Genomic DNA, 12,271 nt, shown 5'->3' on the forward strand with positions numbered 1-12,271 from the left:
AGCGCACACACACACACATCCACACGCATGCATGCACAACACACCTCCCACCACTCGAGCCGGGCAGCGAGCGGCCCCGCTGAAAGCTCTTCTCTCTGCTTGTCACATCCAGTAAATACTGAAGCAGCCTACACCCAGCGGGCGGCGGCTCAGCTCCCGGGCACGGTCTGCACGCCCATCCTCATTGGCAGGATGCAGGAGGTGCCCCTGAGCAGAGCTTGCCTGGCGCTCCTCCTGCACCGTCCTCTTCGCAGCCTCACTAACCTGCTTCCCGGCTCCTCTGGCCGCAGCTCAGGGAGAGGTCCTCACAGCCCAGAGCTGCCTCCCTCGGCACCCAGAGGCTGCCCAGGGGGCAGGGAAGCCAGAGGTATTAACTCTTTCTGGCCACCAGTGAGCTGAAAATGAAGTGTCCAGGGGGCCTCTTCTAATGAGCTCTGCTGCTGGCTCAAGGCTGGTTGCTGCTTAGGGAGCAGGGAACGGAAAGATCTTGCCCCAGACAGCTGCTGACAGCAGGAGCCAAGCCGAATCAAATCTCCTAATGAGCCAGGAGGAGGGGGCTGTCTTGCTGGGTGTGATGTGATGTGATAAATGCAGAGAGCAAGAAAGCTACGGGGCAGGTCACACATCTAAATTCCACCCCCTTTCTCCCAGTTTCTGTTGTGTTGCGCTACCAGGCCAAACCACACAGCCCCGAAATTACCCCGCTCTGCCACATCTCTGCTGTCCCTCTTCCTCTGCTGAGGCATGTCCCCCCAGCCCGTCTCCACTCCCACTCCCCAGCCCCAACCACACCACTCCTCACTTCCTAATGAGAAATTTCCACCTCCCCAAACATGTACATTTCCAAATCTGTGCTCCTGCCTCTCACCTGGGTTCTCCTACAGTGGAAATTCACCTCTCTCCCTCATCCATCACCTAGCAACTTCCCCCTACTTGCCTTTGTGACGGAGTGAGACTTTTCCCTTTGTTCTGCCCAATCTGCACATCATCTCTATTTTTCTGTCTTCTACTTTTTTTTTTTTTCCTTCCAAATCGCCTTACCCACGTGGATCTCCACACTGCCTGGTTCAGTTCCTGAAGGAGGACTCTCTCTTCCTGTTTGCCCTACTACAGCGGTTCTCCGAGTGTGGCCCCTGGGCCGGCAGCGTCCGCATCACCTGGGAGTGTGTTAGAAATGTACCACCTCAGGCCCCACCCCCAGACCTACAGAACCAGAAACTCTAGGGATGGGGCCCGCCTTCCGGGTGACTCCAGTACATGCTGAAGTTTACAAATCCCCACCCTGGGACACAGCTTACTTATCTTTGCCTCATTCCACCCCAGGTCTCTGGGGCTGAGTCTCCTGCTCCCACTCAGGAACCAGCTCCAAATGCACCTAGACTTTGCTGCAAGTCATTCCTAAAACCCAGGAGGCAGCATATGCTAGAGGCAGCAGAAATCTCTACGAAAAGTGATGCTTTTACAATAAAGACACTAGATTCGATGTGTTGAACCCTCTACAACCTAGAAAACATTGTCACATACAGTCACCCAACAACCGCATGCCATAGTCAGGGTGTTATGATCTCAGTGTCCCAGAGGGCGGAAAAGGTGACCTGCCCTTTTCAAAGTGACACAGCACGTCAGAGGCAGCTCAAGGACCAGAACTTGCTCTCTTAGGACTCTCAGAGCAGAGCTTTTTCTCCTACGTCACGTCGGGGCCCAGTCTTTCCTGGCAGATCTACTGATGCATAACCTGCACTTTCGCGGTCAAATGACTCTGCCTCAGCCACACGTTGCCTGATGATAGGATGAAATAAAAATTCTGATGCTGCCTCCACGGTGACTCACTGTCTCTCTCTGAATAGATCCACAGTGCCCCTCTGTTAGGTAAAGGGAACTGAGTGTTATAAAAGGAGCTGCAGGAGAAACGTGCTCCGTGCCTCCGAATTCCTGTCTTGAATGCTGAGGCTAGCTGGGGTTTAGAATTAAAGCATAAAGAGAATCCTTCACTCGCGGACATCTTCCGGATGTGCTGCACCACCAGAGAACGACACACAGATGAACTGGGGAGCAAGAGCCCGCTGATAAGCACGCCCCTAACCCAAGATAAGTTTATACCAGCACGCGGGTCCACCCCTGGATTCCACGCCTGTGGCTAATGTTTAATGAGCACTCAGTAATGTGCCAGACACTGTGCTAAACACTGCACGCCCTTATCTCCTTTAACTCTCACAACACACTTTCAAGGCCAACGCCTTTCCCATCCCTGTTTCACGGATGGAAAAAGAGAGACAAGTCATTTACAAGCGGCAGAGCAGGTGTCGATACCAAACCCCGTGCCTCCGGCCTCTGCTCCACCTCTCGCCTTAACACAAAGGCAGCGTCATCACGGGAGGCTCCTTTACCGACCGGCCGGTGCTAAGACAGAGGATGAGGGTCTTTTCCAAGTTTTATGCTGCCCAGTCCGGCATCCAGGATTTAAAGGCGGCAGGTAGGAGGAGACAGGGCACGCGTGCAGATGGGCCCCAGTCTCAAGGGGGAGCTGACCAATATTAACAAGGCTCAGAACATTCAGTTAGCCTTTAGAGAAATAATACACTCACAGGCAGTCAATGAGCCAACCCAAATGTTTAAGGAAAGATACCGTAATTAATAAAGTTTTAAAAGAACAGGAATATAAAAGCAGGGGGACGGGAATCTGTGAACATGCATTAGCAGGAGTAACAAGAGAAAATTTAAACAAGTCCAAACTTTTTTTTTTTTTACCAAAACACTCCCAAACACCAGGGAGTAAGCCCACAGCGCCCTGGTTTGAGAAGCACAGACCAGTACAGGCTGCTCTCAGGGGAGGGTTCCAGTGCAATCTTCCTTCCTACAGAGGCAGGTGTATAGAGAATTCTGGGGGGATTAAGCTGCGCCGAGGGGAGAAGCGTCCTAGCGTGGTCTTCTTTCCAGAAGGAGAGGGAAAGGAAAAAGCAAGCAGGTCGGAGGGCCAGTGAGGAAGGCACTGGCACTTGGACCCTGCCTCCCCTGGCTTGGGGCCCTGGTCCAGGGACACGGAGCTCCGGGTTCTTCTCTGGCTGCTGGCTGCAGACTGGGCACAGGACATCGCCACTGGCCGAGATGCACGGTTTTCCCCGGGCAACGTCATTGCAAGCCCTGAGCTGGCCCCTCGGGCTGTGCTGCCCCTCTCTGCCCCTTCCCGTGCTGCCCTTGCTCTGCCTGGGGAGCCCATCCTCCCAGGCACCGGCCACGGCTTCTCTCCAGAATCAGGGCTTTGGTCCTGCCTCTCTTGAGCTCCACGCTGCTTTTCCAGAGGTCTTCTAGACAGCTCCACCCCTCTCAGAGCCTGCAGACTCCACTGCCTCCTCCGGAACAGTCACCTTCCCCTCCAAATCCTCCATTCCCGCTGGGCTCCTGTGGGCGCTCGTGGCATCACTCTGTTCTAGCCCCTCAGGATAACAAGCACAGGTGTCTGGGGTTTCTTTTCCTCCCTTCCCCTTGCTGAACTGGTTTTTACACCTTGTCATTATATTTCTGATATATTTCTCAACTTCCTCCCCTCCCATGCACTGACACTGCCATGTTGGAGGTTATCAGCGTCCAGCACAACACATGCCCTTCCAACCTCAGCTAAGTAATGGATATTCCTGCCCCGTGTCATCACCCCGTCCCCCCAAAACCTCCTTCACACTCCACCACCGCGAGGGTCACCTGTTGAATGGATTCCATAGAGCGGATCCTCCATGTAATCATCTCTGATGGACTCCACTGGAGCTCCCGGTCCTGCCTGATACTCCAATAACTGGTCCCACTTACTTACCCAGTCTCATATCCCATTGCACACATGCACATGCGCACACACACACGCACGCACACACGCATGCAATTCCTCTGCTGTTCTCTCTACCCCGGGTCTGCCTCTTAACTCCCAGCTCCTTCTCAAAACCCAATACCTCCAAGCCAAAATTTCTCCTTTCCAAAGCTTTTCCATAACTCCCTCAGCCAGAAGGAATCCCTCCATCCCCAAACCAGCACTTCACCGTGTGGTTCTCTGACAGCCTGCATCACTCTCTGCAGCTTATCCTTGTGATTTATGTTTTCAGGTCCTCCCAGGGGACTAGGTGCTCCACACAGACAGACTCTCCGACTTACTCCCCTTGCCATCAATTCTCATCGCCACGTACGGAGCAGGTGTTTAATAAATGTCAGCTAGATTTGATTTGGAGTTCACGAGAAAATGTGAAAAATCACCGAGGATTCCTTACGGCAGAAACACACCAGACTTCAGCAGTCTCGGGGTCAAGACGATGTCAGCCCGGTGCTGATGACACCCAGGGGCAGCTGCACAGGTACCTAACGGCTTCTGCAAACTATTGTTCCCAACAGCCTGGTCAGGGCAGAATGGAATTAATCAAGAGCAAAAGGACACCTGGCATTGTCACACAGGCCACAAAAATGTAATTACATGGAAGATAAAGGGAATTAGAGCCTGCAATACAATATTTTTAAAAGCCACGATAGTGGAGAAGGAGGTTTATTGCCAAATGCCCCCTGTGTGCTTATTTAATCAACATACCACCTAGGAGAGGACCACATTAAAAGCTTTTAATAAAACAGTCATTTGGATGTTAGATTTGCATTCTGGTCAGCATGCTAAAGCTCTTCCACAAATCTTTTAAAAGCAATTTCCAGTTTGTAGCTTCCTAGTAACAGTAGAAACATGGATCAACATATGCCACATTGATTTGGGGTTTCCATGGAGACTGGAAGGACACAGGGAAGAGAAGGACAGAAAGAGGCCACTTGGCCCAAAATTCTGCTTTAAAAAAATGCATCTCGATTGCATTCCTCTGAGCATTAGCAGCCTCATTTCCTGTTCATCAGTTCAAGCATCCAGATATTTAATTTGTAATAAGCCTGCTCGACTTCGCACAAGGAACAGCAGAGGGGACATGGAAAGAAGTCAGTAGCTAAAGGTGTGGGCCCGTGAGGTTTGCAAATAGAGTCCGAGAAGCACGGGATCTGGAATCAGAAAAAAGGGCCTCTGGTCCTCACTCTGCCTTTGACCAGCTCCGGGACGCTAACTGCCCTTACTAGCTGCGAGATCAACTAACACAGCCAAGAGCTTTGAGTGTCAATCTCTTCATCTGTAAAACACAAATTAACACACCTGCCCCGTCTATTTTTCAAGGCGGTTATAAGAAAGAAAGGAGAAAGTCTGTGGGAAGGAAAACGCTCTGCGAATTCCAGCACACTGCACCCTATTATTATATTTGGTGATGCTCTGAGCTTCTCTTTAAATGGAACTTTGCCAGTGAGCAAGTCTATGCAGAGCAAGATTGATGACTTGGTGGAGAGTAGACTGACCTGGAAAAAAGAATGGTAGGTTTGACAGCCCTGAATTTCCATCTCTGCTCCACGATTTTCCAGATCTGTGCCTGTGGGCAAGTTGCGCTCTGTCTCTGAGTGTTATTTGCATCATGCCACTGGCTTGTCGTGAGGGTTATCACAATCCCCACAGCGATGTCGTCAGCTTGTTGGGAGAATTAAATCAGGTAACGTCACCGAGCGTTAAGCACAATGCTTAACAAATGGCAGGCGACTGTTATCAACACAAGTCACTATTATTAGCCATATCAACTGTTTCACCATCTGTAAAATGGGAATTCAAATTCCAACTTCTTCCCTACTTTACACAGAGGACTACTTCGACAATACCTGCTCGGCTGTTTGATAAGCTGTTTGGGGAAACACGCTAAATAAATAGAATGTAACTATGTAAAGATTCACGTTTGCCACCTGCTAATTGAGGTGACAACAAGAGTGCATGAAACACAGTAAGGACTTTCAAGCTTCTAGGTGGATGGGGGTCACATAAGGCTCTGTTACCTTTTTCTTTTATTCCTCGCGAGCCTTCCTCTGTCTCCTTACCACCCGCTGCAGCCCTGTCTTCTTTCTGTCCTTTCTTCCTTAGTCATTATTCTTATGCTTCTCCTTCTAAGTGAGTCTAGGAAAAATTTTTAAATTAAGCTTTGGTGTCTAAATTGCAACTGTTCCTTAGATTTCCTAAAATTAAATAGTAGACCAGCCCCGGGGGAAATGACACATGATCAGGAGATGTTGTAGGATTACAGGACTATCTCTCAGACGATGGTCATCGGCGTTTAAAAAAACCTTAGGAAATACATCAACCAAATGAGGCATACGGAATTCAATTTGGATCCTGATTCAAATTTAAAAATCATAAAAAATTATTATGAGACAATTAGGGAGATGTGAGCACTGTGAGATATTGTGATTAGTGTGATATCGATGTTGAGGTTATTCTTTTTCTTAAGTAAATTTACTATTTAGAAATACACTCTGAAATATTTAGCATTGCAATGATATGCTCTCTGGGAATTGCTTCATCTAGGGAGGGGAGTGCAGGGGGTTGAGGTTGAGAGGTAGGTACACAGGGTCTCATGGTCCTACTCTCTTGACTTGTGTATATTTGATATTATGGATAAATTTCTTTAATAGTGTGACCATTGACAATATGTGCGTTGGCTTACTTTGCTCGTCTGTTCTCTCTAGTGAACACACAACATGTAAACTCTTAGTGCAAGGAAACCGAAATTTGGAAGAAGGATGCAATGTGAACGGAAATTGATTCCCTGCACATTTTCCATTGCAAGCTTTCTTCCCCATGAATAATCCATTTTGCAAAAAAAACAAAAACAAAAACAAAAACAAAAAAAACCTATTACTTGACTCCTAGGGAGAAGGAGCTAAAATTCATAGGGGGTTAGACATCATCTACAGAAACTAAACTTAAAGATTTCACCCAAGGTCACATTTCTCCGAGCCACAGCCAGGACTCCAGCTCAGAGCTGCTGGGATGAATCCATCTACATCCTTTCTTCCCACTGCTGAGCTGCCCGTCTACACATCCAGAATCCAGGGCAGTAAGTCCACCTGGGATGAGGATGCAAATGATGATCCAAGTCTGCTCACCTCCCCAGCCCTTCTCTGTCCTATTGTAACCTCAGCCTTACACAGTGTTTACAAATTAGCTTCCCAGTGAAGGCAGCTGAAGGGCAGGGAGCCAGAGAGGGGAAGGGGCTCATGTAACACACAACCCTTCACATGCCCACAGCCTGATCTCCCGTTTCATCGAGATCATCAAAGCCTCAGGTACAAAGTACCTCAACCTCTTTCCCCATCTCCTCTCCTGCAAATCTATCCACAGCCCCTCACCGCACCATGCTCAGGCTTGTCTGTTCAAGGTGAACCCTTCCTCCCTGGCCTGGAGCCCTCCTTCCCCTTTTGCCCTGCTTTTATCAACGCTCTCCTCTATCTTTGCTCTCTATCTCCATTACACAGACAAACAAAAATACTCTTTCCAGCAAAAAATTCTCCCGTAGCTGCCTGAAAGAGCCTCCTGTTTCCCCACCTCCTGTCCTCTCCCCCATCCTTCACAATGGCTTCCATCCCTACCACTCCCCTGAAACAGCGACCCCCATCCTGCGGGGCCCGATGGTCCTCGTCCTCAAGGACTCCTGCACTGCTTTCGCCACGGTGATCATGCATTTCCAGCATCTCTCCTCCCTCAACCTCCGTGACCTTAGATTCTCCTAACTGCCCTCCTCTGGGTCTCTCCGGCTGGCTCCTCCTCCTCTCCCCACCCTATAAAGGCTGATGTTTCCCTGCCCTCTAACCTTGGCTTCCTTCTTGTCTCTCCTTACACACTCCTTGGGCAATCTCATCCTTGCCCATAGTCCTAACTACCTGAGGTAGAATTGACCATTTTGAAATATTTTCCTCTAATTCTGGCCCCTCTCCCAATTGTAAACATTCTTGTAGCTGATGGGCCACTGAGCATAACCTTCAGATATCCCCCAGCCACAACCATTGCAAATATATCTAAAAATTGAGCACATCTTATCCTCTTATTTTCCTGACCCATTTTATCCCCCACCCCACATACACATGCAAATCTTGGCTTCCTCTGGAATTCCTGGTCTCAAGTCTCTGACACCACCTTCCATTGAGTAACTCAAGCCAGAAACAGGGAAATAATTAGAGATGACTCCTTTTCTTCCACCTCCTGGAGTCAACCAGTTACTAAATCAGACGGATCAAATCTCCTTCTTAGATTTACACCTGCCTCCTCTCCACCCTTACTGCCTCTGCCCCAGTTCAAGTTCTGGCTCATGGTCGTCCTTGGTTCTTGTCCTCGGGGTCTCTGTGATCCAGCCACCTCCTTAAATTCAACTCCATTCTGCAGCTATAATCACCTGTTTAAATCACAGATATAACTGTGTTCCCTTCCCCTCACAACCCATAAGCCCCCCTGCCTGAGGATAAAGTTCAAGCTTTAATAAAAATCCCAACACATGAACTCCCCAAGAGCGGCTCCCACCTCCCTTGAGAGTTGCCCACCACTCTCGCGGTTTGTGCTTCATGCTCCAGTGATGCCACACCGTTCAGTCTTGAGCACACATCACGGCTCCAAGTCTCAAGGCCTCATTTCTGCCATTCCCTCTGCCTACTCACCCTTCAAGCTGCACTCGAGGACCACTTCCTCCCAGCAGCCTCCCCTGCACACCCCGGCTCTGCAAGTGCCCTGCTCGGTGCTCCCCGACCTGCTTCTCTACCTCAGTGCCTGGCACGATTAGGTGCCTGCAACTGCCTTCTACTTGGTCTCTTAGGTTCATCAAGCACAGGAAAGTGGATCCATTCATTCATTCTTTTATTCATTGATTCAACCGACTTTCAGGTGTCTCCTATGTGCCAAGCAATGTACAGACAGCATAGGTGCCCTGCTTGACCTGTGCACACTATGCAGGTAAACGGTGTATTTTTCATCTCTACATCTCCAGCGCCAAGCACAGTGCCTGGCACTCAGAAGATACTCAATACATGCTAGTTGAACTTAACTGAACCAGCTGTCAGGTAGGTGAGTGAGACTGTTTGGAGCAGGATACGGGCTGGAAGAGACAGCCTGGAGCCACAGAAATGAATGGACGACACGCTCCTGTGTCAGGTGACAAGGATTCAAACTCCAGCTCTTGAACCCCTTCTTGGCTGGGTCATCTTAAGACCCTGCTTTCTCATTTCTGAAATCAGAATACTAAGACAATGCGGACTTCCTCTGTCACTGTAAGAATTCAGTGAGATCCACAAGCAAACACAGATTGTAAATTATTCGGCCTTCTGAGAACATGCAGTCACGTTAGATCGCAGAGTCACAGAAGACAGAGGCCCGACACAAAAAGCGGGGCGGGGGGGGGGGCGGGCACTGCAGAGAAAGGGGCAGCGGGGCCAGAGATGGAGAAGCAGAGGGACCTAGTTTCCAAGGCCCTGGGGCTGGGACAGAAGCGGGACACACTGTCACAACTGAAGCGCGGCTCTCGCCTCCTATCTCACGGTGCCAGGCCGCTGGCCATCATTCTCTTCCCCTTCGTGGGCAGTAACAAAAGCTTTACCATTTGCCATCAGGGGCTACAGCTGTGGGCAGAGAGCAGCCTCAGGGCGCTCCCCTCCTCTGAATATAAAGTAAGTGCTTTCTAATCCTCCATTTTTAATGACTTCAGCCAGTGGCTTCTCCGTCCTCCATCCCAGCTCCGTCCTAGCCAGCCCCTGAGAGTCATGTGAAAAGGAACATCCACGAGCCATCAGACCCAGGAATGGGGACTGGCCGCAGCCACAGCGGCAGGAAACAGTGGTGTGGAGACTGGGGACCGCTCTCCCGCTGGGATCTGCTCCCACCTTCAGCGAAGTGAGTTGCCTTGCTTTCAGGCCCACGCCGGGTGCACATGGACGCCTGCACCGGGGGCGGGAGGAGGGACCAGGGCTGTGTGGGTGCGCTCTGATGCACAAAGATGCTGAGCAAATTCTGACACTTTTCCTTGAGAGACAAGGCCCTCGCAGGAATCTACCCTCAGCCATTCAGCTTTTCTGAGGCCCTCTTCTTTCTAGGACCTTTTATGGAAGAATTCAAAAGCCTTTTGGAAATTCCATACAGAGAACACTGATTAAGGTCCTGATGAGAATGCGGATGCTTCTTGGACAGTGAAAAATATTCTAATCCCCAAGGCACAGATGAGAAGCAAGGAGCATTTCTCGTGTCCCTGGAGCTGTGGGTATTTGGGCAAAGAGGAAATGAGAAAGCACAAAACAGAGAGCCTGGGATAGGATGAACAGGACAAATACTGTAAGCCAGGAAGTCATGATACACAGTGAAACTCACATGTGTACGGCACCATCTCAGCCTACACACTGCTTCCAATTCTTTAGCTGATCGAGTTCCTTAACCTCCTTGAGACTCGGCTTGTTCTGGGAAGCTGGGAGGACTGAACAGCATGGCGCAGGGGGAGTATCTGGCCAAGCTCCTGGCACATCCTGATAACTGGGAGCCATCATCATTTCTTTTGGTTGATCCTCACAAAAACCTCTGGAAGGAGGTAAGCTGGGCTCTTGTTATTTTGCCCATTTTACAGATTACAAAACCAAAAGCGTTCAGCAGCCCTGAATGAAGGGCACGGGGTAATTCAGTTAAAGACCCTAAGGAGATGTGAACCCAGGACCGCTAGGGCTTTTTCCACTCTGTACAACTTCCCGTTGTATGCAGTTGCTGCTGACCCATCCCCTGAGATCCACATCTGAAGGGTTTTTTAAATAGAAAGATGATGGATTTTGTGCAGTCATCCATCCACTCTCTTACTCAATCCCCTGGGAGTCCCTGGTGTTTGTGAAATAGCTCCTGTGTCTAAAGAACCATGTTCTTCAGACCAGAGCTGACTGACCCGTAGGAGAAAGACCTTGGCTTCATTAGCAGGTCTTACTCAACTGGACAAAGAATAGGAGAAAGTTTTCAGACTCCTTTGTGTGTACGGCACTATGTGAAGTTTTTTTTTTTTTTTTTAAATATCAAAAGGACCTGGTCCCCAGGAACATCTTACCTTCGCCTGGCTGTGGTGGGCTAGGGGCCACACGACACACTCCAATCCCCATGCACCCCACTCCCATCAACCTTCTTCTAGGACATGCACTCTGAGGACTGAGCAGAGAGCAAATGCTTAAGAAAAACTAGTTTGCCAGATTGATTAAATGCTCACAGGGCTAGCATTCCCAGCCTGAAATGGTAGAAATAACAGCCACGAATAGCATAATGCCACACTGCGTGTTTAAAGCTTTGAACTTTCCCCAAGCGTTTATATGATCTCATGATAACCAGTATCTCACTCCCCTACTTTCCAGAACCTCCTGCATCTTCCAAGAAAACCCTGGAGTTCTTCAAAACTGTAGGGACAAAGACTCCAAAAATAACCCAAACAGCAGGACAGGGCATGCCCTCCTGCTTACTGCACTAGGTTGAGAGCATCGTAAGTTAAAGACCTATGAGGACCTGAAAGCTGGGTTTTGAGGTTGGAGTGAAGCAATCGATTGATACTGAGTGAAACTAACAGTGAGAAAAGCCACCCTTCTCCTCCACACCCCTCAAAAGTCACTGCCTAGACAGCACTGAGAAGGACCCAGTTAGCTGATGCCAAGGACCCATCACCTCCTGCAGGTGGTAACTGTGTTCTCAACTCACTGCTTAGAAATTGGCAACCTGCCAAAAAAAAAAAAAACAAAAGAACAAAAAAAAGAACCTGTAGCTATGTGTGGTGCTGGGTGTTAAGTAGACTTATTGTGGTGATCTTTTTACAATATATACATATATCAAATCATTATGTTGTACACCTGAAATCAAAATAAAGTTCTAAGGCAATTGCTATCAATTTTTTAAAAACCTCATTCCAGAAGGTCTAGTTAAGAGTAGGTCTAAGAAAACAATCCATAATGTGAACAAACCTTTAACTATGATGTTATTTCAGCATTATATGCAATGATAAAAATTCGGAAAAATGTTTTTAAAACAGAAATGGGTGACCTGCCAGTGGATGTGCTAACTAACTCGATGGCAGGAACCCTTTCACAATGTATCCATGTATCAAATCACTTTAAACATAATACAGTTTTGTCACTGCATCTCAATAAAGCTGGGAAGAAAAGAAAAAAGAAACAGGTGACCTCCAGTGTATTTTGATTTCCCTAGAACTCTGTCATTGTGAGTCCTCCTGCATCGGAATGTGTCACCAGTGTTAGTCACCAGCATCACCGGAGCCCTGCCCGCTGACTGGAAACCAAACAGTTGCTGTGGGCAGCCAGACTGCTGTGCAGGAGACCCACTTAAAATAACAGCTGAAAAAGACATGAATGAAACTAACAGAGACAGTGTCACCATCTAGATATAACC

The sequence above is a fragment of the Camelus bactrianus genome, chromosome 21 (genome assembly GCF_048773025.1).
Source record: "Camelus bactrianus isolate YW-2024 breed Bactrian camel chromosome 21, ASM4877302v1, whole genome shotgun sequence".
Lineage (NCBI taxonomy): Eukaryota > Metazoa > Chordata > Mammalia > Artiodactyla > Camelidae > Camelus > Camelus bactrianus.